General features: G+C 41.2%; 1 protein-coding gene and 1 long non-coding RNA gene across 2 annotated transcripts in view; one reads left to right on the top strand and one right to left on the bottom strand.

Annotated features, from left to right (window-relative positions):
* Positions 1-3476: 3476 nt before the first annotated feature.
* Positions 3477-7137, bottom strand: LOC125895822 (uncharacterized). Its single transcript, XR_007450207.1, has 3 exons — positions 7040-7137; positions 4090-4176; positions 3477-3593 (listed from the first exon to the last, which is right to left on the bottom strand). It is a non-coding gene; the product is annotated as an uncharacterized LOC125895822 (long non-coding RNA).
* A 111-nt stretch (positions 7138-7248) lies between these two features.
* nek7 (NIMA-related kinase 7) overlaps positions 7249-26280 on the top strand; it is a 64885-nt gene continuing 45853 nt past the window's right edge. The window contains exon 1 of the mRNA XM_049587952.1: positions 7249-7536. The gene's annotated coding sequence lies outside the window, so the exon portion shown is untranslated. The remainder of the gene's footprint in view (positions 7537-26280) is intronic.

The raw sequence follows: 26280 nt of genomic DNA, 5'->3' as shown, positions 1-26280 counted from the left end.
TTTGTAATAAAGGCTAAAAACAGTCAAGCAACGTTCTATTGGCCAGTTTGATTAATGCTGCAAAAGATGGACGACGTAATAAACTGTGCCATAGACAAAAACGTGATTGCTTGACTTAGTTTGGCAGTCTCATTACTTAGTATGAGTGCTGGGTATGTAATGTAAAGAAGGTGTGCTGTGGAAAGAGAAAAAAGAGAAAGAAAGAAAGAGACTGAAGCCACATGGGGACCAGTAAACAGGCTGGTGTTGAATTCCAACAATGTGGGAAACAGCAAACACTTCAGTCAGTCCAAGAGGAAACCTCAGTCGCTGGGGTGCCTGCGCACTGTGGCAGCAGGGCCCTGTGTTCCCCAGGTCTGATGGGAGGACGGTGGGCGGGTTGACACCACAGAGCTACAGGAAGCAGGGGCTGGAGCAGAAAACACAAACAAACACAGCCAGCCCCGCTCAGTTTTTGGAGCTGCGAGATGAAAATTCTGGACAGCGTCATGGCCCTGTGTTGACAAGAATTTCAGGGGTTTGCTGCGGGGCTGCTGGTGACTGGAATGCATCTTATCGGTAACATTTGTGTGTGTGTGTGTGTGTGTGTGTGTGTGTATGCAATGCCTGATCAGCCACCTTCTTGCCAATAGGACTGCTTCAACTTATTCCAGGTATGTTTCTTTATTTCCAAAAATATAAGAAGAACAGAAAGATTAAAAAAAATACATCCCCTTGTGACTATATTACATTTAAGCATTTGCTCACCACATGTCTCTTTAGTCCTTTAAAGTGGAAATAGACATGTTTTTTTGCTTTAACTTATCATGATGAAGTAAATGCTGATTGCACAATAGTATGGCGATAGAATAATGACATCATCGGTGTATAGATCGGTACTCTATGAGCCTTTCTTTTGCCATGCAATTCTGTCTGCGAGCAGGTACGATCTCCTGGGAAAATGACGATGTGATTATGACACAAAGGAAGTGTGTCAGCCATTGTGTAGCCATAACTAGAAGAGTTTAGCACTGTTGTTTTCCCTGGTAGCTATCGGTAGCTAGCCCAAGTCTTCATAAGTGTAGATTTCGGGTTGTTTAATAGTTATAATGTGCATTTGTTGCCTGTAATAAAAACATTAAGGTAGCAGAATACTTTTATTTTGAGAAAATTAAAGACATTATATCATAAATTCAATCAGAAAATGCACAAATTGGTGCTTAAGAATTCACCAACATGAAGGAAATTGAATGCGCGATGCTCAAAATTTCCTGGCAATGGATTCCCAAACCATCTATTTCAGTGTTAAAACAATCCTACACCCTTGCAAGTTGTCAACGTGTATGAATGTAAGTTACCTGCAATTGCAATGGTGAAAATGAAACTGTGTTAGTTGTTAGGCTCTGAGAAAAACAGACAGCAACCTGGTCAAACGAGGTCTCTTTCCACTTTAAATTACTGTAAAAACCACAACGAATAATGAAATACATCTAATTTCAACCCGCGACCCTTACTGTTGCATTAATCTCAGTGTCAGAGGATAAATACGGCATTGTCTGTCTGCGCAGAGACCTCAACAGGTAAGAAAGGAGGGCTTCTGCCAGCTGACATCCTCCTCTACCTCTCTTATCTCCTCCCCTTGTTAAATGACAGCCTCTGTGTACTATGACTCTACAAAAACAATGCTGACAGGGATCTATGTTCTCTGTCAAACAAGCAGCTTGTTCATGAAGCTCGGGTGACTCTGATGTATGTGACACTTAAAAAATAAAGAGAAAGATCAAAATGCTCAACCATACTAGTTTAAAGCCGCCTGTATAACTAAAAATATACACTATTGCATTCATGGACAGCAGGTTTTTTGTTTAATTCAACTCACTGACAGCTGGTGTGGAAAAGGTAAGCACACACACACGCACACACACACATCAGTATTTTATATGTACCAGCAAGGACCAAGTAAATTACACTTACAATGGGTTCATGCCAGTTCATCAGGGTTTTAAAACCTGCTCAAACCTGTGACATTTGCCACTGAGGCCTGTCTGTTTGGTCAGCTCTGCCTGAAAAAGAGTGTTACATATAAAGGTCAAACTACAAGGACAAACACTTTACTCTGCCTGTCATCACAAACAAATATTAGGGGAAATCTCCAGTGTCCATTCATCATGTTGACATCAGATCACATCACCGTGTGACAGCCATATAAAACAAACTAATAACACTATCACATCGTCTGGTGTCCAACATGTTGTAGGTATCAAAGCTCTTCTCAGTATGCACGAGGTTGCAGCTGATGAACTGAATCTGGGTGATATTTTCAGCACAGTAATACTCACTGCATTTAGCAACACCTGTAATTCACACTACCTTTTTTATGGAGAACGAATTCCCCGCTGTGGTCGGTATACTCCAGGAAAGTGTGTCTCAGCAGGCACACACACAAACACACGGTCACACAGACATTACCACACATTATACACACACACAGTGACAGGCGACAGCGTCGAAACAAAGTATGGGATGATCACTGAGGCATAGGCCACACCTGCAGTTTACATGCTGCTCTGATGGTGTTGTTTCTATTGTCACTGCTTGTGTGTGAGTGCACGTATAAGTGTGTGTGATATTCTGCCAGTTCCGCCTCAGTTCCCTCCTCTCATTGCTAGGCGCCTATTTAACCTCACCTCACACACCAACCACCCTGCTAACACAGATACTCACCGGCACTGGGACACACACAAACACCGACGCACACGGGCAGATGTCAGAGGGGTGACGATGTGAATGAGACGCAGCTAAACTGTAGTGTGTGCATGTGCGTGTGTATTTTCTGTTTGTGTGTGCGACTGTGAGACTGAGGCCTGCCCTGCTGGTTGATGCAGAGCAGGTGGAGAGATCCTCTGTGCTGGGTGTTTGCCAAGAGAAGGAATACACTAACATATACACACGCAAGTGCACACACTGCACAGACACACAAAAACAAGCACTGAAAAACAGATTTTATAGAGTGATCTAGGCAGAAATAATATGCCAGTTTTGTCCTTCACATTACCAGACTACCTCTCCTGTGCCTCATTTGTGCGCCGCTCTCCACACGCCATAAATCCTTTATTTCTTTGTTGTGCTGTTATTCTATATTTACAGGTATTTGTTATGTGACGGCTCACATCTAGACAACCTTGAAAATGCCGCGATCAAGGCTGATAAGTACGGGTTGCAATTGCACTTTGAAGACAAAACAACATTAATTAGTGTTTAAAATGGAAATGCAGGCGTCACATGCATGCTCCCTCCCAAGTTCGCCTGGGTATATGAAGAGAGAGACAACATTTCATACATATTTCCATCTGTAATCCCTTTCTCTTCCCCTCTGATAGCTGTGCTCTGTGAGGTACATAAACAGGAAGCTCATCTACATTGATACGGCATGTTTCAGTGTGTGACAGGTCATCTTTGTACTGGTGGAGTGTAACCTCTCAGTTCTTGCTAAACCTTCAGGATGCACGCAGCTCCTCTCCCCTCCATCTGCTGGTCTCTATGAAGTCTGCACCGGATCACAGGAGCTTTGACTGCAGCTTCTGTCTCTACCACATTGCAGTCATACCTAACCCCTGAGCCAGATCAACAACACAGAGGGAAATAAAAAAGACATGAGTGAAAACATCAACATTTTTTTTTCTTTTTAAGTGTTTAAAATGTGCTCTCAGCCCCTGGGTGCAAAATATCTGCATATTTAGCAATGGGAAACACAGAGAGAAATGCACTGAAATGTGTATGTTGAAGAAAACAAAAACAGGACTAGTGTGCATGTGTTGTAAAACTACAGGTGTTGTACACAGTATAGCAATAAGTGGTGTTTTGTATCACTGCAATACACACTTAGCCCTTTTCCTCTGTATTTAACAAAGGTCAATTTTGGCCCAAAGCACTTCTAGATGTCCTCTCATGGTGTTCATATTCATAAGCAAAACACATTAGTGGCCATATTCTCGTAAATTCAGCTTAATTGTCATCAGATTACATTTGTAGACAATTTTTGCTGGCAAAAAGGCCCATAACATGAGGACGGGTTTGTTCTAACACATCAGAGTTAAATGTCACGCTTACAGTAAAATGTCTAAAGCGTCTCTATAAATCCAGTGATTCAACCTTCTTCATTTCCCCTGGAGGGAGAACCTTTTCCATCCTGGTTACCTGCAAGCGACACCAGAAAGTTTGAAGGGGAAGAGAGCGAAATAGATGACAATACTCGCTTCATGCTAAAAAAAAATATCTCTGAATCAAAAGGAAATCCTTTCTTTTAAATAAACAATATCAGCAAAAAAAGAGAACACAAAAAGTTTGCTATTGGTTTAAAGCACCAGATCAGTGCAGAGAGCCACTTTTAGAACAATGGAAATTCAACACGATTATTAAACAGTTTTCTACCAAACAGACGTGGAGGCATGCGTGTTGAACTAGAGGATCTCTGGGTGCAGCTCCCCTCGCAGACTGATGCATTACTTTTCATCCATCCATCTAATTATTCCCTCAGAAACCTGAAATTTGAAGATACAAAAGACCGTCCCTATCTGTCACTGAGCGCCATTGATCTTATTGAAAGAAAATGTGGGTGTAGAGGAAACCCAATATAACTCATGCCATTAAATTCCACACAGCATTATTCACATACAGAATTGACAGATTTCTGTGAGACGTTTCTTTTAATCTTCAACTGTTGTTGAAGAAAAAGGGGGAAAAATCCTACACTCCAGGCATCTCTCCCTTTTCCATATTTGCAGTGAGGTTAACAAAAAAGGCTATTGAAGTATAGCAGAAAAAACACAACCCCACCTAACTTGTTGATTATTAACAATGGGGATGGGAAGAAGACAGATGTGTTTCCTGTGTATCAGCGGTGTTTGAATTGTCAGTCTGAAATCAGCGATGAAACTTTTATCAAAGCAAAGTAAGCTGATCAATTCCAGATGCTCTCGCTGTCCATGCGAGTCAATCTGCAATACCATTTTTGTCAATAAATTCTCATGATATTCCCAGGAGCGCACCGTGGGTGTGTGTCATGGGATGTGTGGGTATTCTGCATGCATGTGTATAATGATGGCAAGCGAGGCTGTGTGTCGAAGTGTGTGCTCATAACTGTTCTGTTCAGGAGAATCCATTAAAGCCTCGGCTGCCTGTGTCTCTCCCTCTTGCATGCAGACACACTCACACACACACACACATCAACGAATCATCATGTGGATTCTAAACGAAGTCGGAATAACCAAGCTTTTAGTTTTGTTGCAACTTATGTGTCACCCTCAGGTGTTGAAAGTAACTCAGTATATTTACTCCTCAGCAAACATACAGCTAGTTTACAGAATACGATGCAGCTTAATAGATTTAACCACTCAACATTATGTAAAGCAGTTTGAATCAGTGGTGTAGTGAGGTGGGTGTAGGCAGATTGGTAGGTTACAGAGGAGGATGTGGGTGTACTCTTCTATATTTCACTGGCTTTTTGGCTGATGGGTGGGTGTAAATGGCCAGAAAAAGAAGTAGGTATACCTTGTATACCTGCGTATATCTATGGGTGCATTATGAGACAATGGGCCTCTGGGAACAGATATGCAAAACACCCCACCACCTCTCCAGCACGGGAGCAAGACACGCAGACTTTATGGTGGTTTCGCCTCTTTTTTGTTGTTGTTTTGCATCACACTTGAGTCAACATGCATATTTTTGTGGTTTTGTGTCTCTCTGAGGTAATTGTGTGTCTCTTTGGTTGTTTTGTGTCTGGTTGTGTGGCTGTATTTTTGCATCTCTTTGCAGTTCATTTGAATCTTTTGGTGGTTATTTTGAGTCTCTTCCTGGTTGGTATTTTGAGTAACATGCAGATGAAGGCCAGGAGATGCCCTGACACTATGGGCCCCTGGGTTTGTGCCCAATAGGCCAGTTCAGTAATTCATCCATGTGCATACTCTCCACTACACCACTGGTTTGAATTTGTTCATGCAGTTCAAAGCTCAGGAAAAAAGACAGTAAGTTGACCTTGATTTCAGTTTCTTTTCCTCAAATGGCTGTTTCCAAGCTCAATAATATAGGTATATCACCCATCCTTGAGAATTGAGACAAATCATGTCCTACCAAAAACCCTGTTAAAATTATAACCTATCAACACACTGATTCCATTTCTAGTGTGAAACATTATTTTTAAATGATTTATATGTATGAAAAAATATGATTTATAAAATATTCTTATCTGTTTTCACTTTATTTTTACTTTAAACTTGCCCTATGCTAGAAAACTCTCTTGCCCCACATAAAAATTCACATCTTTAAACAATTAAAAAAAAGCATTTCAAGCCTTCAAAATCTGAAACTAACAGTATGCACTGATAACATCGGTGTTAGAATGTAGTGCCATAATCATCTTTGTTTTAATATATTGTTTGTGAAAATGTTGGCCCTTTAAAGATGTGTCCCAGATGTTATCAACTCAGTTGATTTCAAAATACAAAACTAAACAAGAATTATGGTTTAAAGATGAGTATTGTGATTAGCATTAAGGTAACTATTAGCAAAGTTTAAAATTCAAAACAACTACTCAATATGACTGTTGTGAAATGAATAAATACATAACTTTGAATCAACTTTGTAAGACATCTTACCTCTGACATCTATTATGTATGCTATTCAAGAAAAATATAAATCAATGGGAGGGTGGCTCATTACAAGGATTAACAGTCAAGGCCTTGATCTTTTAAAAATATACTTTCCCAGCTTAATTGAAGAGTAAAAATCTCCAAAAAGTAAGGGTTTGTCCCAGTTCACAGTAATGAAGTGGCTTAATCTCAAACCAGTTACAAAATGAAAATGCTGCTTGCACATTATCACATTTATTCTTACAAAAGTCCCAAGTTTAATGTAAATTGTTTGTAGGTCATATAAAACAAGGTTGGTCCTGCATTATGACCTTATGCCCTCTGTATTAAAATGTGAGTCAGCTGAAGCTCTGCAAGAAGCTTAAGATGTTTTTGTTCAGTTTCAAAGATCAGAAATAAACTTCATCACTCACTATCATGTCCCTTCTCTCAATAAAAATGATGAAAATTTTCCACACACGTTCAATGGGAATAAAAAGTCCACAGAGGAAGGCTGCTGGAGCGACTTGAGTTTGAGTTCCTCTGTTGAATCTCGCGGTATTTGACAGCTTCCCTCCGCTCTTTGACACTTGCCCCTCCCCTGCGCTCCGGGAATGCTGGGTTGTTTACATTACTGGCACACGGGTCAGGAGTGTGGTGATGAGAGGGGCCTAGATACTGGAGACACTGTCTGAAAACACGTACACATCTCGACTGGCTCCACAGCACAGGGTCTCTCTGTCCGTGAAAAAAACTCCCCCAGCGCTCAGACAACGGTGCTCAGGCAACGAGAGAGGCCCGCCGAGTCTCGACTTTTAGGAGCGACCTTGGAGAGAAAAGGGAAAGTCAAAACAAAGACAACCGCCATAACCATCAGGAGAAACTTTGAGCGTGAAGAAGGAATAGCTTAGCAACAGAGTCCCACTTCCTGGTAAGAACCAAGACACCGTTAGCTGATAGTAAACGTCTGAATCTGTAACGTTACACTGGACAACTAACAAACAACTTGTAAACTGTTATATACATTTGTGTTAACTTAGTACGGGATTGACAGTCTTCCAAACCTCAGAAGTGGTCACTGTTTTTGACGCAAACGCAGTCTTGACACTCACTTGAAAAAGTTTCGGAAGAAGTTCGCTAGCTAGCTTAGCTTGTTAGCCGACTAGCATGCCGCATTGCTAACTTTCACTGCCTTGAAAATGACACAGTCGCGGCTGTCATGTAAAGTTAACGCTGACATTGTAACGCCATAATTACAGCGTGTCAAAGAACAACTTGCTCATAACTTAGCTTTTAAGCCACGTAGCTACACCTGTGGAACAACATGACACAAGTATCAGTGTAGCTACCTACTGTTCCCATGCTAGACTATTACAGTGATGTTATAGTACACGTATACTGCATAATTACTTCATTGTAAGGCCTTACTTATATAGGTGTTATTCCTAAAGATGAGACTTTAATTATCTGACATTTCAAAATATATCTTGATTTATTTGCACATGCTGGTTTATGTTTGTTTGCCTTTGCAGTGTAGGAATGTGTGTGTGTAACTCATCATCCACTCTGCAGACGTAGCACACTTATTTCAAAGTAATATAACTGCAGCAGCAAATATTCATTCATCCCTATAAGCTTTCTTTGCTTTGGATTACTTAAGTGTGATGACCTGTCAATAGGAGCATTCTTAGAAATAAACAGACAGTCTGCTATGTAAGTGAATACAATAGATGACACCTGGTCATGCCATCATAAATCTACAAGCCCATACTCGACCACAATTGCTGCTCATCTGCTTGATCTTGTTGGAAAAGTGATTGTTTCAAAGTCAGTGAGCTTGTGTTAAATGTGAACAGGCTTTGCATTTTATCTAATGTTACATCTGCATCCTGTAAACTAACCTATGCACCACAGAAGCGCTTCGTGCATCCTCCCAGGTAGAGAGCAGAAACCTTATCAACTAGCAGTACACAGATGCCGTGTGGATCTGCATCTGCTTCAAGCTTAACTGGCAACTTGTCCTGAGAGTTCACTCAGCCACTCTTATTGTCAGGTAAAATAATAAGGCTGGCCCTGTTTGTGTAAAAGATGAACAAAGAAAAATAATAATCAGAGACAGAGCTGACAGAGCTGACTGAAGTAATACTTATGTGATAAATATGCATTTGAATTGCAGCTTCAGTGAACTGATAAAGTGAGACTTGATTTGATAAAGGCAGAGTCACTGTCAGAGATTTTATTTCATCAGTGACTCAGATGAAGCAAAGGTGGCCTTGATTTATGAACCTTGATTTACAGATCTATTAGGAAGATTTGACTGCCACCATTAGCCATGGACGATTAATTTGGATGTAGGTTAAACTTCTCCATACTAGCATTAAGTGATGATGAGAGGGAAGTAAATGACTAATACTGTGATTTGTTGCTTGCCGGCTTACTAGTTACAATGTGCTTGACTTTCTCAGTGACTTCATGCCTCCTTTAATGTTCACACCTATGCAAATGCTCAGTGATAGATGGCATACAGGGTGTAGTGAACAGTAAAGATATGTAATAAATACTGTTTGTAAAGTCACCAAATTACGACTTAATGAATGAATAATGAATTATATTTTAAGATTAAAATTCAAGAGCAAATATATGAATTTATTAACATTTCAAGGCACTTGGTTTTTTTTTGTCATGCGTTAGTTCCAACCCTCATTAATGTGGCAACACATTGTTAGTAGTTATCATGCTAACACAAGGCCACCTCTGTATTTCCTCTAAACCCTTAAACCATGTTTACAAGTCTTACTACCAAACAAATGTTTCTCAGCCATTAAGTCATTTTCTGTGGAAACTGTGCCATGTGACTACAGTTAAAAGTGTGTTAAGTGTGTATTCTGACCCATCTCTGTCTGGAAAAAGCCATGGCCCAAGAGCTGTTTCAAGCTGTCTGTTTCATGCTGTTTAACACCATAAGAGTTATAGCCTGGAAGACAGTGTTTATTTGGAGGAGAACTACTGGTAGTTGTAACAAGATGGTTTATTTGAATGAAAAATAAATCAAGAAGTATTTTTTCGGGAAGGTAGTGACTCATTGCTTTTCTTGTGAGTCAGAATGGTTATTGCAAAACCTTCACGTACTGATTGCAAACAGAGTTCTGGTTGGTTTATAATGGCTCATCTGTAGTAAAAAAATAATTCTAGTTTTACAAGTTATCTTTAAAAGATACAATAAAAACAAGAATAAGAATATTATAAAAAGAGGGAAATACAATCCAGTGGCTTGACAAATAGATAAGTAAAATAAACTCACTTCACCTAGGCCTAACCATTTTTGGGGCCACACATAGGGTGAAAACGGTGTCTCATGCCATGTTCCTGTCGCTGCCTATCACAGCCAAATATTTCAGGCGTCATACTATCACGTTTGGCTACGCTGCAGAGAGATGATTCAGACAAGAGTTAGTGGGAACTGACATACCTTGTTGACCCAATTATTACTCACTTCTGTGTTGCCACACTCGATCATCGTCAAAGACAACAGGCTTGAGTCTGCCAGCGTCATCAGGTGATGGAGATGAACACCGGCTGGCTCTGTGAAGTTGACTATCAAGGAATGTGTCATGAACCGGATGATCAGCAAATGGCTGCCAAATGTTTGCATCAGTCTCTGTGGTGAGGGATTTCTGCCAGTATATCCCGCTTTGAATTTCTGCTGATGAGAGGTGGATTACTTTTGACAGGCTTTGGCAATACTTAATTATTTTTGCCTTGTGCTATTGTTTGGATTTAATAAGGGAAATTAGGGTAGACTAGAAAATAATGATAGCATTCATCAGTAGTGTTTAGACTGATTGAGTCTGAAAAAAGAAGCACACAGAAACAAGAACTCTGTCATCAAAAATACTTGACTTTTTCCCTTCACGTTATTTTACTGGATTATAAATCTATTAACAGATATCTGCATATGTGTGCAGAATCTGCAGGTAACAGTACAAGATTTTGGTATCAGAAGTGTTATGGTATCCATTTGTAGTTTGAGTAGTATTGATCAATCATGTTTGAGCAGCAGATCAGTGTGGAGAGGCAAAATGCAATGTCGGCACCCATCGGGTATTGTCTGACATGATTTAGCTTTTTATTAGCTTTTTTTTTTTTTTTTTTTTAAAATATGCTGCATTTATATGCAGCTATCTGTTCATAGAAATTAGCTGAAATGACCAGTGCATGGCAGAAGAGGACTTGCAGTGGACATCCGCTGGCTACACCTGATCTTCTGATTTATTGGCCATTACCCCCAGAGGCTTACTGTCATCAGACCAATAAGTGATGAGTTCTGAGATTGCGTCGTTATTGGAAGAGGCACTGATGATGTGCCATTATCACATAAGCAAGATGTTTGCTTAGGTTCACAGACATTTATAGGCTGCCAAGGCCATAAATATCTTCTCTGTCAGTGCTGTTTTAAAAGCAGCTAGACTTTCTGCTACTAAACCATTCAGAGTGAGACCTAAAATGCCATTCATTGGTGTGGAGGAATTGGAGGAATCTGCTGCACCCAGAGCAGTGATTTAGCGCAGTGGAATTTACCAAATCGCTTTATCCTGTGAGAGTTTCCTGTTTTAGCCCTGGAGCTGGCCCCTCTGCTGGATTAAAGATCAGATGAGACATTTGTCATCTGACCACTTTAACAGTCATCTTGCCTTTGGGTTTCACAAAGAACAAAAAATGTTAGCTCTGTTTTTTTTTTTCATTTGCAAAGCATATTTGAAGGAAGATGCTTCCTAAGGCCATTCTTGAGCTACATTAAACACTGTCTTTTGCATGATGTCAAAGACCTTGGCCAAGCATTGTACAGAAGTGTTGCTGGCAAAGGTAGCAGATCACTGCTTAGGATATAGACTCGTGTGTTGTACTTTCTTTGAGATTAGTTGTATTAATAATAATAAAAAGCAAAAGGAAGAGAAAATACAAGCTTGATGCCTTCCCCAGAAGAATTTAGAATTGAGTCTTTCCTTTCCAGGCTCCGTTTTGGTTAGAGTTTAGAGTAAGGTCTTTGGCAATGAGAGTGGGCTGTCTGAGCACCTCCTTATAATCCCCTCTAACAGCCAGCCAGTCAATATTTTTCATATCCATCTCCCTTCTATCTTATGAAGGGTCACTGATGTTTCAAGCATTCAGATATCCTTGGAGGATGCCTCGCGGCTCACCGTGTCACGTGAAAGTTCTCAATTTCTCTGTGGCATTGATGCCTTTTCTCAACGGGCTCTGTAGTGCTCTGGGGGGAAACAGACTTCAAAGACATGCAAACACAAAAATTACTGACCTAGGACACTATTTCAAGTTTATGAAACGCTTTCAGTGCCCCTTGGTCAGCTCATGCCATGACCACACAACATCAGTGGTTTATTTCCCTACAAAGAGTGTCGGAAAAAAGGTTTTATTTACTCTTTATTTTTTCCTTTTTTTCTCCTCAGCTCTGAAACCCTGCACTAAATGAAAAACCTTATTTATATGTATATGAGTTATGAACCTATTATATTAATGGGTTGATTAAAGCAATACCATTAAAGGTATCTTTACCAGCTTACAGTAAAGAGCCTGTAAAAAAAGATGAAGAAATAAATAGCTTCAATATGCGCAGCTTTCTAAAGAAAGGGTTAAAACAAGGCCCACTTAGAAATAATGTTGTTAAGCTACACAAAAGGTGGGTAAACATTTTAATAATTTTGATATATTGACAGAAATAGCCTGTGTTTTGCTGTTTGAATTATTCAGAGACACCTACTTGACTGTAATAGTTGCGTCATGTTGTTGTTATAGTTTGTTAACCTGACTCTTTTTCTCATTTTTCTTAGATTGGTAATTGAGTGGGCTGTTTATTTGAGAGTCAGTATTTTAGCAACCTTTGTAATCCGTGGTAGTCTACATAAAGAGCCATTTAGTCAGGCTATTTGTAGACCGACTGCACATGCATTATACTGTAGATATCCAATACCTATTATTTATGAACTCTTTATGTAGGTTACAGCAAATTGAGGAATAAACCGCTGTTTGTTGCCGTCTAAACAAAGCTGCCAAATCCATGTTGGCATATTGTGAACTGTGCTGGAAATATGGCTCTCAAGCAGCATCCTCCGTTTTTTTTTATTGGAGATCACTCTCCAATCGTCCCCTCTCCCTCTCTATCGCTTTTGATTATCCACACGCAAAAATACAAATCCCCCAGGATACAAATTCACTTTCACAGAATAATTACAAGATGCTATATGCCACTGTAAACACCACATCAGTGACAGTGACAGTATGCATTTGTCATGAGATGAGACAAAAGCAGAAGGAATTTGCACTCATGAACAGAATGAGGGAGGATGATATTTTCCTGTGTGTGTTGCTTGCTGACTGTGCTATGGGCGTTTGTTCCAGCCTCATCACAAATGAGCCTTAATGTTTCACACGGGATTTGCTGCAGAAGAGAGCAAATTTGTATGAGAGCATCTTGTTTTGACAGACTTGTCTGTTTTACCCTCCCCATTTTCAGTGCGAAACGCCAGGACATTTCACTGCGCTCTTTTTCTTTCACGTTCTGTTTCTTTTTTGTGACATGAGTTGATTAAAACTTGGGCCAGCTGAGATATTACTTAATTTCTTAACTGATCAGTATCAGTTTTGTAAAGATACATTCGTAATTATTGAAACCTGTGACATTCTGTGCAGCGCGCTCAGTTACAGCCCTGAAAATATATGTAATGTACAGTGTTGGAAGTTACTCCACTGCTAACCTCTGCAGGCACTTTCAATTAATGATAATCACCTTGTCACTGTGTGTCCACTGGAGGAGAGAGCAGAGCTGCTATAGGAGTTCTTTGTATTTTTGTATCATATTTTGATTATGTTAGGGATATTTAAATCTTATCTGTCCAAGTCCTCCATATTTTCCCACACACACCTCTCTCAATGGATATCATACAAGATATTATGGGACACTATGCCAAATATTAGGAAATTATTAAAGAAAAGCTTGCGATGTGGGCTATTGTTTCTATTTGCTTTGGTAATTCTAACGAAAACCTGCTTTATAAATGTGCTGTAAAATCTAGAAAAATGTAGATATCAGATTGGTCTTGGTATAGGTGAATACTGCTTAAATGACTCATTTTTTTCATTTTCTGTCTCTTTATCTTATGCTGCCTTGTTTAAGCGAGGGGGACATCTTTCTCCCCCCTCCTCTCCCCTCCTCGGTCTGTGTTTGTACCCTGACTCACAGCTGTCTTCCATGGTCTCCCTGGTCTCTTGGTTTGGCCTGGGGCTTTGAGGTTGTGGTCAAGGCCTGGGGGCATGAAGAAGGAAGAGGAGTCATAATGAGAAGCTCCCCTTAACTCCTGCTGCCTAACCTGCCCCCGAGCCCCTTTGTCTCGCTCCCTTTTCACTTCCATGCCACCCATCTCTCCTCCTCTTCCTGTATTTCTGCCTCTCGTCGTAGACACGTCTTCTTGCTCACCAGCCCTCCCTCCTCTTCCCTATTTAGTTTCCTTACCACTTTTTCCCACTGCTCAACCTCTGTGACTCTCAATCTGTCCCCCATTCTTGCCTCTGCTCTCCTCTCCTGGGGGTCCTCTCTACCCAGGGCCTCCCCTCAGTCTCCTCCTCTGTGCCCAGCCTGGCCCACAGTCAATGGGAGGCAGGCAGCCTGACTCTCTCAGAGCAGCAGGAAGCTGCAGCAGCAGGGGTTAGGCCTGTATGGCGCTGCCGGCTGGCTCTGTCAGAAGTCCTGCCAAGCCAAGGATGAGAGACCTTTGCCAGTGCGGTATTGGGGCACCGAATAAAAATATTTTACAGATGTCTGAAGTCAGGCATCAGGAGTCAGCAGCGGCTTACTCAGGCCTAGAGCAGAGGTGTCTTTTAAGTGCAAACGATGTCTATGCTAATGTATTTGTGTGTAGGATTTATGATAAAGAAAATGAACCTTAAGTATGAGTGCAGGAGAAAGGGCATAAAAAGGACTTAATAAAGTGGTCCTCAAGAGTCTTGGCATTTCAGGAAGTGGGTGTGTGGTAAGAGGAGGGAAGTAGGCCAGTCGCATTCTGGATTGGCTGGAGGAAAAGTGATTGATTTGGTCGGGTTGCGTTTGAAGAGGGGGAGCATCCAATGCGACTGTACTGTGAATGCCTGGCTGGGTTCCCAACCAGTTCTGGCTTGACAGTTTAACAGTGAATATTTAACATTGCGCCTCTCTGCGGGGCTTGGCTGTAAACAGCAGTCAGCAAGCAGCACAGCAGCAAAAGCCTGCGTGTCGCTGGGCCTTGGTTGTGAAGCCCACCTAAAAACAACGCACAAGCAGGAAGCACATCTTGAAGTTCTGATTTTAGAAAAAGGCAGATGGCATGGGCTGGTGGTGTCACACTGTAAAAAAAACACCAGGATTGCCTGATGAAAGCAGCTCCCGCTTGCTTTGAACAGCGAGTCTGTCATGGTTGGTGTCTGCTGTGTGGCTCCGGGTCAAACTGTGATACGCAACTCCTGGAATTTGCGCTTTTTAAGTTTTTCATGTTCAAATCGTCTGAGGGGGAAAAAAACAGAAGGGGGGGAAAACAGGAAGTTTCATTAATATTAATATTCTAATGTGTGAAGGAGGCAGGGAAGACCTATCTGGTTTAGCTGCTTTGCTTTCTGTTTTTCTTGCTCTTTGTCTTTCCTTCTGTCTTGTCAGTATAGCTACCAATTTCATTTTCTGATTATTGTCAACTCTGTACTTATAAACATAGCAAGCACTTGGATTCCTATATGATAGTTTTGGTTAAAATATCGAGTAAATAACATGGCTTTTAGTCCGCAGTATCATCAAAGCTGTGAATTTATAGTTCCAATTTTGTCACACAAAACAGACAGACTGCTAAATTTCAAATGCAATTGGTCAGTGTATCCAAATGCTCTCTTGAAATTGAGTGACTTTTTTTTTTTCTTTCTTTCTTTTTGCTATTTGTGTCAAGCATGGCTGGAGCTGAAATTGAATTGGCCAATGGCGATACTTGAGTTGAAATCAACTTTTGAATACATGGGGATATTAAGGCTTTAAAATGAAACAGTAAGCCTCACTGAACCAAACTCTGTAAGGTCTTTGTATTGTTTTAGATGTATTTTGAGTACTTATGTTCTAAAGGGTATAAAAGAAAAGGCATGGCTTTACACATGCAAACTGCTGCTCCGAATTATTATTGAAAGCCGCAGTTTATGTGATCATTCGAAAACATTGAACACTTCAAAGAAGGAGTTTCTGATGACAGCATGAAGACGTGGGAAGAGTGATGAGGTTTAAGCAGAGTTGTGTTATTGTGTAATGATGGACGGGAGAGAAGAAAGAAAAGAACTGGTTGCATGAACTTGAGAGCGGAGTGGGATGGGTCTGATGACAGGATTAAGAGAATGGTTCAGAGTGTATTAGTGATTATGAGCTGGAAGAAAGTGAGTGTTTATAGGGTTGTGACATTTGATTGTTTCCTGCTTTTCTGGGCTCTGTTCCCAACTCTAAATATTTGTGAATGATCATTTGGATACGGCGTAATTTGTGCTTGTTGTGAACAAGTGTTTCTGGTGAAGTTCACTTGTGTTTGTGGTCCAGTTGTTTGTCAGGGATTCTCATTATTTGATCCATGTCTCTGAATTAATATTGTGTCCAGGAGATGATATTTGAACTCAATGGGAACTGGGTTCAAAATAAACAAATACTGTGTCTGAAGATGAGTTGGAGACATTTGGATTCAGCTGTGGCCCTGTTAGGCTGCACTCAGCCCTGATAGCTGGAAATGAGGCTGATTTGTGGAGTTTTACAGATGTTGGGTGAATGCAGTGCAGAGTCCAGCCTCTGTGTGAGGGATGGTGGAACCGGTCTGACATCTCTCCTGAACTGAAAAGGGAAATCCCTGCAGGCATGCAGTGGAGAGGAGGGGTAAGGGAGGAGGGCAAGAATGGAGAGAGGTGCGACCCCTTAGGGGTAACGTTATTCTCCGATCGTCAGCTCCTTACACTCGCACACATACTGGGATGCTCTGTCGGTGTGCCGGGTGATGCACTCATGCAAAGAAGGACGAGAGCCCGAGGAATAAAAATAAACTTACTCTGCGTGCATTTATGTGTCTGCCAATGCATGTGTTGTGCTCACATGCAAGTTTGTTTTTCTATAATAATTTGAGTCCAAATGTACATTTTTGAGGTGTTTGGCTTCCACTCTTGGCCTTTCCACAGCAAGTGAGCGAAACGGCAGACTAAGCCTCATTTCTCAAGTCCTTGCTGCAAATAGACAAAATATATATTTCTTTCCCCAGAATATTGATGTGTAATAGGGAAGTGGCAAGTAAAGAAATAGAAGCCAGCAGATTTTTTTTTTTTTTCAAGTATCCATTCCAAAAATGTTGACTGGCTTTTATATAGTCGCATTATTCCTGATTTATTTTCAGTCCCAAGTTTTTCCTCAAAGGTACACCTCCTCTTCAAGACAGAGCCATATGTCTAGAAATGAACAATGCACGCCTGCCTGTGCCCCTTGTTATTAATCATCACACAGTTTCTATTTTTCAAATCCCAAATTCAAAACCTTGAAGAAAACCTTGAGCTGTTAATTTGGCTTTGCTTTGTAGATTTACATATGTTGTCAAACCAAATTGTTTCTGTGTGATGTGATGTGATCTCAAGCCAGGATAAAGTGTGCTACTGGAATCAACCAAAGTAGTTGCGTTATTGCCAGTTTCATAGTAAAGAGTCATCCACCTTGGCAGTATGACAACAACATGGGTGTATACACACACTCATGCAGCAACAGTACTGTATTTGACCTCTGATTGAGTAGACGTGCTCTGGATCTGGTTAGAAGATTCTGTGTGCGTGCATGTGCGGCAGCCAGCAGGGCCCACCACAGAAGCCGCAGCAGGCTGAAACTGAACCAGAGCCAGAGCCAAGCTTGATTTCTGTGGAGCCACGTTCCCATGGGCCCACTATTAGTATGCATTCAGTATATGCATCCAGTTTTACATTCTGTGCGTCTGTTTGCATGTGAGTTTATGTGTATTACATTAATGTGTGGACTCACATTTTGTGTTTTGGTATCTCTGTCTCTTCTCATTGGTTGCTTTGGGTTCAGGGTCTTGGATGTCTCCATTAGTGACGGTGGAGATGCTGAAGGGTTGTGGTCCTCTTCCCCCCGTCCCCCATAGAGCATACGAGAAGGCTTGGGCCCAGAAAAGCCCCAACACGAGCCCTTAGCCCTCACGTTAGCACTCAACTATGTAACGAGACATGCCTGGGAACTGCTCCTCTCACATTACTAATGACTTGGACATCTTGCTCTTGTCATTTCCTTTTAGACAAACTTCGATGCTGACGCAGGGTAACTGCTTCAAACTATCCAGGGAGAAGGGGGGAAAAACCTGCTCGAAGGGAGTATGAGAGACCGCTGGTTTTGTGTGAAGGGAGAATAGACTGCATTCACCAGATGTTTTTTGAATGGTTGTTTCATAGATGAGAAACTCAAATGACAGGCCCCATCATCTCCAAACAACACAGAGATGGGTCAGCAGTTGCTAATTCATTGTTGCTGTCCTAGAACCCAGTCACGGCAGGAACTGCATGCAGGGTAGAAGGCATTAATGCTGAACAGATTAAAAGAATAGCTGGGGTTGTAGCTTTGTAATCTTCCTATAAACACCTTTTATACTTTAATGTCTTGTGTAAACAATAAACGCCGCATTAAGTCTTCTTTGTCACGGTCTTTGTGGCTTTTATACTATCTTTTTAGTTCACATCAGCCATGAAAAGCTGCCTTCTTCTTTGCAGCATCCTCTCCTCCTTTATAGATATTAATAGAGGACAAAGAAGGGTAATGTCATTTCAGAATGTGAACACTGCTGAGTTGATTACGTTCTCGTCAGTTGACTCCTGTTAGTATGATCATGAGGTTAGGCTGTGCTGATGAAGACCAGACTCTTGGTGGAAATGCTGTGTAAAACAATCCTTTATTTAGAAAAGAACAAAAAAAAGTGAGCGTGGCATTCCCTTATTGTATTTTTTTATGAAATTCCCTCATTTGTCCCTATTTTATGTCTCTAGTTTCTTTCTCTCTTTTTTCAGATTTTACTGTAAGCCCTCTGGCCTTGCAGACAAACAGAGCCACAGCCCTGCGGTACTGGATGTCACATCCGATATCCTGGTGCCAGAGGTGATGAAGCTAATTTGGTGGTCAGTCAGTGACATGGCTAACAAACAAAGCCCTTATTGGTCCTGGAGCACTGGAAGCTCTGCTCTGCTTCGCAATGCTCTGTTTTGCATTGCGAAAGACTGTGAGTTGTTGCCACAGGGCACTAACGCAACCTAAAGCCTTGGGATCTTTGTCATGCTGCGGTGTGCAAATCTGGGTGTGGGTATTTGGTTCAAATGTTCAGATGAGAGGTGTGCTCTTAAAAATACCCTAAATAGCTGCGCTAATACCAAAAAACAAGATAATCATAGACATGAGCATTTTTTGTTCCACCTTTTGGCTGATGTCTGGTAGCTTGTAGTGTAGAAATATTTCAGTGTAGAAGAGTTGAAACATAAAGGGGCCCACTATACTGTGCTTTACAGGGATGTGATGTAACTACTTAGAGGGTTCTCACATTAAAATGCCACATGTGAGCTGCCTCAACAGTGACTGTACTGACTGTTTTTTGGCTTCGTCTTCTCAGATGTGAGAATTAATTTATTTTTTTGTTTTTTGTTATAATAAATAAATATTTTTAGGGCTTTGGACAAAATGAGACATTTTATGATGTCACATTGGGGTCTAGGATATTGTGATGGGCCTTCCTCTGTTTTTAGATTTTTAATAGAGTAATAGATTTATCAGGAGTCCTGTGTAGTCCTAAATCAGACGCTCATACTTTTTAGTTTTCTCTGTCCTGAGTTGGACCTTCTGTATATGTTAATGGTCTCAAAGATTTTCTCTATAATGGTGCACTTAACTTTATGTGGAACCCTAAAGTTGTAATTCTACTCTCAAACCATTGCAGTCTGGAGTTGGAACTACATCCACGATTAGTCCCTCGAACATCCTAAAAACTCATGACATCACTTGCAGCTACATCAGCCAGCCTAAATTAAGTGCTCTTGATTTTCTTTCACATATTATGCATTCAGTTTCTATTTTAACCGAGGTGTGATGGTGATATGGCATTTTGAAGGGCTGTGAATGTAGCGAGGGTGTGCAAGCATAGCCCAAACCCCCAGGGTCCCCTCTCCTCAGTGCCTGGGGGGGCTCTCTCCTTCACACAGCCTGCTCCTTCACACACTAAGCTGGTTTCTGAGGGATCACAGGGCTGTCTTAAATGCGGCTCTGTTTTTGCATACTTTGCCCACACGATTTTGTCTTTCCTTACACAGTCAGCAATTTGTCAATATACCTTGTTTATTCTCAGTGATTGACAGTATGAATTGGTTTCACCTAGGAAAAGGGGGGGGGGGGTGGTGAGGAAAAAAGAGAGAGAGGTAGTGTGGCTGGCGGTCTTTTTTTGACTGGTACCATGGCTGTCTGTCACTCTTCTTTTATCATTGAAATTGGAGTTTATCTTTTACAAGCCTGAGTGGAATGTTTTTGTTTTTCAAGTGATTATTAGCATCCTCCTTGGCTGCCGTCTCCGGCTGATGAAATGAGCACATCAAACGGCGCGCTGCGCTAACGAAGCGGTGCGGGCTGGCTGGCTGGCTGGCTGGCTCCTGCCTTTTGCTGTAAGGCACCTGCTGAAGTGACAGGCTGGCAACAAAGGGCCCCTTGCCACAAGAGAGTCGTCAGTGCCGCTGTGGAGTGGGCAGGACAATAGAGCAGAGAGGTGGCCTGGGCTTTTAGCCACGTGCCAGCTCGTGTCGACAACACACAGGAGCAACAGAGCACATAGGAGCAGGAAGGGGAGGAGGTGGGGAGGACAAGAGCGAGGGAGAAGGAGAAAGGGGAGGATAGTGGCTGACACCTGCATGTCCTTGAGTTCTTCTCTCAATAATGGACATCTTTACCATACATAGTTAAAATGCGAAAGGAAAACTGAGATAGGAAGGGATATAAATGTGCAGGTGGACACACACACAGATGAAGACAGAGGAGAGTCCAGTGTTGATAATGGGATTACTGGCTCATGGAAGGTCAGGTGATAGTGCAGATGTGTTTTATAGAGGCCGCAGAGGGTGAAATGTACACAGAGAGGAGCACTGTGCTAGTTTATTAGGATTGTGAGGGAATAAATCAATTTAGGCCTCACATGAAGCCCAGGCTGTTTGTGCTGTGCTATTTATTTCTGCAGTGGAATAATCATTAGCCTATAAAAATCTGAAAGTGAAAAATGTAAAGTTGGGCTATAAATAGTTGGCAAACAGCATTATGGATCACTGGCCTTGTAGTGTCCCTATGGACCTCAGCAGTTTCTTTGTCTTAATTCCCTTTTTTATCATTTCTCTGCGCTCCCTTCGCTAGGGAGAGGGTGAAGGTCTGAGTTGCATAAAGATATTACACTCAAACATATACACGGAGCAGAAACATCACAGTTTACATTTTTTTACTTCATGTTTCTTCATGTCGAACCACAACACATTATGCAGACATGTTACATTGAGTTGGAAGTAGAGCTCGAGCAGTGAGTTGGCTGTGCCTATATTAACAACCAGTTCCAGCTAATTGCTGACATAACAGTGTGTGCATATAAAGAAATTGTGTTTGGAAAAATGCTAAAAATCTGTTTAGAAACTAGAGAGTTCCTACAGATCCTTAAAAGTCTTAAAAGGCAATTAAGTAATGAATGTTAAAATAAGGCCTTAATTGGTATTAAAATGTTTTAAATGAGGATTTTTAAAGTTTTGATAATGCCAAGACATGAGAAGTAGGATTTTATTAACCGCTTTTTCTGATGTAAAATCTTAAAATATTTAGTAACCTATTTGTCTTAAATAATTTACTGAATGTGTCTTGCATTAACGTTGCACAGTATCAGCAACACTCATTTTTTGTTCAGAGAACAGGATCCACTGTCAGCTAGCTTGCCGTAGCTGTACCCTGGACTACATGAGGAAGTGCAAATGGCTATTTAATCAAAATATTATTGCATGGCTGAAACCGGTACGAGGCTAAGTGTACTAAATGCAAAAAGTTTGTTAGCTCATGATGGGAGTCAAGGCAGTGAAATCCCACATGCAGAGGGAGAAACAAAGTCACCAAGAACACTCACCAACAAAAAGCCAGGTGTTTCTCAGTTCTGTTCTACCCTCATCTCCTCTACGAGATGAAAAAGTCATGTTTTATATCACAGTAAACATTTTTAGATAACTTTCCCCAATTATTGTTGGTTCGTGTTTTTTTTTCCCTTACATTTTTGTTATTCTAAAATTGGTAAATTCATTCCTAGAAGCATTTAAAAGTCTTAAATCTGACTTACCTTAAGCTGTAGGAACCCTGCAATAAATGTTTGCTTGTATTTATAATATAGGATTCCACAATAATAATATTGGTACCAGACTCTCAAACATTAATGCCTACATTGGCCTTTAAAATCCAGTTTTAGTCAGGCTATAGTTGTTGGAAGAGCCTGAAAAGCCACACTGAGTTTGATCAGATACATACAGACCTAGCCATTAATCCAGCCATGTCCTGCCTGTTGAATAATGAATCCTGTTTGATGTCAGTGTTGTTGTTTGGGTCGTCTGCCTGTCTGTTGGAGATTCTGTAATACTCTCATGTGGAGTTGCGCCCTGATTAACTTTATACTTTTGTAGCCAGATTCAAGAACGGAAAAGTCTAAATGATTTGACTCTGTAGTGTGTTTGGCTGGCTCTGCAAAGCCTATTTTCAAAGGTTTCTGCCTTTATCTTTGTGTTTTTTTCTTTTAGATTGAGAGACAATAAAGTTTCCTCTCTTCATTTTCTATTCCATCAAGTCTTGGACCGTCTTACTCAAAGACCTCAAAGACTGGCTCACATGCTGAGGTGTAATTGGTCCTCTCCCACTCTCTGTCTCTCTCTCGGCTCGTGGTCCAACGAACACGAGTGCTCGCACATTTGGGCTAATGATTTTGAATAGTGATTAAAATGAATTGGAGAGTGCGCTGCTTCTGTAGTATCCGGACCCCTCCATCATTAGTGGTCCTCTTCCTCTCTCTTCCTTTTTTTCCTCTTTCTGTATCATCAGTGTTAGTCAAGCAGGGGTTTCAGACGGGGCCTGGGGTGGGCTTTCATGAGCACAGACTCAAAGATTTCTCCACTTCTTGTAATCATGGACACCACTCTTCTAGCACTTTCACTGTCGTCTTCTGGCTCCTCAAAGGTGCCTTTGATTCCCTCACATCCTACACCCGGGCCGGATAGTGTCACATTATATTTTTCCTCTCTCCTTTTTTAACTTCCCCCTCCAAAACCCTTCTCTTCACCTCCTTTCTTGCCCTTCACTCTTCTCTCCTCCTTAGACCCGAGCTCATCAGTCTGTGTTCATATTTATTGTCCTCGGATCGAGAGCTGATATAGCACTCTTCTCTTCGGGCCGCTTAATTCCAGGACCCTTCCCCTTCACTTCCCCATTCACCCCCCTCCCCTCCCTCCCTCACAGTTTGCCTTGATCCACCTTTTTATAATCGGCTTCCTCTCTTTGTTTTTCCTCTTCTCCTGTTTTAAATGAATAATGCAGAAGGGAGGAAATGGGGATTAAAGAGGAGCTAAAGCCAGTGCCAGCTCACACCGTCTCTCACAGGACCGTGAACACATCAGGGCTAACAAGCTTCTTTTTCTTTTTTTTTTCCTCTCCTGCCATTTTTTTCTCAGTTCTGCATCTGTCCTACTTTGTCCTACTCCATCCCTGCTGTCCCCTACTCACTTCTCCCTTTTCCCACTCAGTTTTGCCCCAGTTGACTGAAGATATGTTCTTTCATACAACTTGTTGTCCACCACGGCCAGCTTATGCGTACCTTTTTTAGAGCACTTTTTCTAAAGATGGTAAAAATTCATCAATTGTGATGAAGAAAATGATAAAGTTGAACAGTTCTCTGGCAGAATAGGTCAATAAAAAAGCTACAGAGAATAAAATACTGAATTTACAGGTAGCAAATAGTTTCATGCAAATAGCAAGTTTAATTTAAGGGGAACTAGGCCCATTTTCAAACTTCATACATGTTATATGGTCGAAGACTGTTCAAAAATATCAGTAAACGGGAACACCTCTCTCCCAAATCCAAAACTAAATCACAAGATCTCTCTCTTCCTTAAGACATCTCAAGTTTGAGACCATCTTCTCTGGTTTGAGTGAGAGTAGCTCATGCTCACAAATACTGACTGAGATTTTAATTTAGGTGATGATCCCTCTTTAAAAATGTGGCGTGGTGATTTAGGGAGAACTTGTCTGTTGGTGCATATCTGTTCCTGAAATCCTGATTTAATTTATGAGAAGATAAATGGTCCCCTTTAAAAAATAAATCAGTGGCTTAATGTTTTGACCAGTGGTGTGCTTGGCACAGTTGGACTTTCAGAAATGGACTCTGTAGAAATCCTGGGCCAGCCGTTAGACAGAAGAATCGACAGATTTGATTATAAGAGATTTAACTTACATTTAAATTTATTCTGTAGATCAAGAGAAGCATAAGGGAAGAAGGGGATTTTCCATCGACTTAAAAGAGCACTGCACTGATTTTATTCATGAAGATTAGTTTACTTGTCATGAGGGGTACTGCTCAGCCTGTGAAAATGGTTGTATAATGTCCTCCGTGGTTCTGGTGGGAGCTCTCCGAAGTTTTAAAAAAAATAGCCCCGATGATGTCATCAGATGAGTCCCCCAACATTATGAAAGTGCAATACATAAATCTCTGAATTGCCCCTTTTAATTACGGTTGGATTTTTGATTGGAGCCAACATTTTATGGCCTTCAGGGGAACTGCAGCTTAAAGTGACTCTTTACTTAAAGTCTATTTCTTGTTGAGCCGAGGGTGTAGAGTTTTGCACAGTACAGTGGGTGATAGAGCATATGTCACGGGAAAATAACACAAGAACAAAATCACAGTTTTGAGACGAGTATGATAGGAAGAGGGTGAGATATGATGTGTAAGTAAGCAAGACAGAAAAGCAAGTGTGAGAACAAAGATGACAGAAAACTGCTGAATAGTCTTGGTAATATCCTTTTCTATCCCCGTCTTGTTCTGCCTCACTCTGTTCTTCCCTTCCCTGCTCTATCATTTAATTACCTTCGTGTGATTGGGCCTGCTGTGAGAATGTCGGACTGGAGTCTCACATTAGATGGAACGCAGTCAGAAAACAGGGTTTGTTTACACTGAGTGGTTGGTGGTCTGGATGGGAAAGTTTTTTTTCCACTACTCAACAGAAAAACAACCATCAGTTTGTCAGAGAGATAAATGGTGTTCATGCTAGCTCACTTGCTTCCATGTACTGTGGATCTCACCAATTTATAACTGCAAAGAAATTACATATTCACACCTGTCAGCCGAACTGAGATGGAAATGGGGAGAATGGTTGCGGAGAATTTAATTAATATAATAGTTTGACTCTCAATTTCATTGGTACTTCACAGCAGCGAGATGATACCAATGGCGCCGAGTCTAGATGATAAAACCGGGGACTTAAAATATATACATATGATTTTAGGTATGAGTCTATTGTGTGTCCACATATTTTGCCTGTACTGACTCTCTGTACTGCGCTCTAAACGTGGGTCTGTCCTGTTGTATACATGCAGCTGCCTCAGACCAAAGCTCTGAACCAGTCCCTGGCATGCATCTATGAATAGTTGGGGGATTTAGCTTTTAGCTGCTGCTGCCCCACAGCTGCCAAAATCGTAGCCAGCCTGCCACCATTTCTTGTCCCCATGACAGAAAGAGTGGTACCTTGAGTTTCCACTGCTTTTTGTGCCCACCAAATGTTTTGGAAGTCAAAAGATTAGGACCTTTTTGGTGGATCAGAGACAAAACAGTGGAAACAGTTTAGCAGGGTTTTCGAAGAGAGACATTTAGTGGCTTTAAGGTTCACACGATGAAAGTTTAAATCAATCAGCGTGTTTGATTTGTCTGGTCACCAGGACAAAGGCTCTGCTTTCGCACATCACTTGAACTGTGTGTGAATGGGAGCCCTGAGAGTGTGACCCTGCCTCGTTTGATTGAGTTAGCGTCGTTAATTGTGCTGTTTCCTGGTGTGCATTAATCTAACATGGCAGTCTTAATTGATCTCGTTAACGTAGGATGTGGGAGGCGAAAGAACGTCAGGCAGCTCAGATGCCCCCTGGTTATTTTGACACGTAGACAGTCAGAAACACAAGAGGGTTAGGGAGAGGAGTGAGGGTGCCAGCCCCAATCTAACAAAACACAAGGCTGAAGTGCAAAGGATCACTAAGAGAGGCAGGCAGGCCGCCCGGGTGGGTGACTTGTAAAGTCCCTTGTGACACCAAAATCAAAATGCCATGACGTCATCCAATCACTTTCTGTCTAAAAGGCCTTATTTTCATTTGGTATAACAGTCTCCATGCATATCCAGGGTCTTTCCAGATTATTTAAATAGGAGTTGAGGCCATAGTAACATAGTTACAAATATTGAAGGCCTTACTTTTTTAAACAATTTTTATTAGTCTTCATTTCATTTGATAATTATGATACACATTTGATAACCATCTCTGGCATTATAACAACAGTTTTTA

Source organism: Epinephelus fuscoguttatus, linkage group LG10 (genome assembly GCF_011397635.1).
Source record: "Epinephelus fuscoguttatus linkage group LG10, E.fuscoguttatus.final_Chr_v1".
NCBI lineage: Eukaryota > Metazoa > Chordata > Actinopteri > Perciformes > Serranidae > Epinephelus > Epinephelus fuscoguttatus.
The sequence above is the reverse complement of the archived record's forward strand: the minus strand, read 5'-3'. Positions and strand labels throughout refer to the sequence as shown.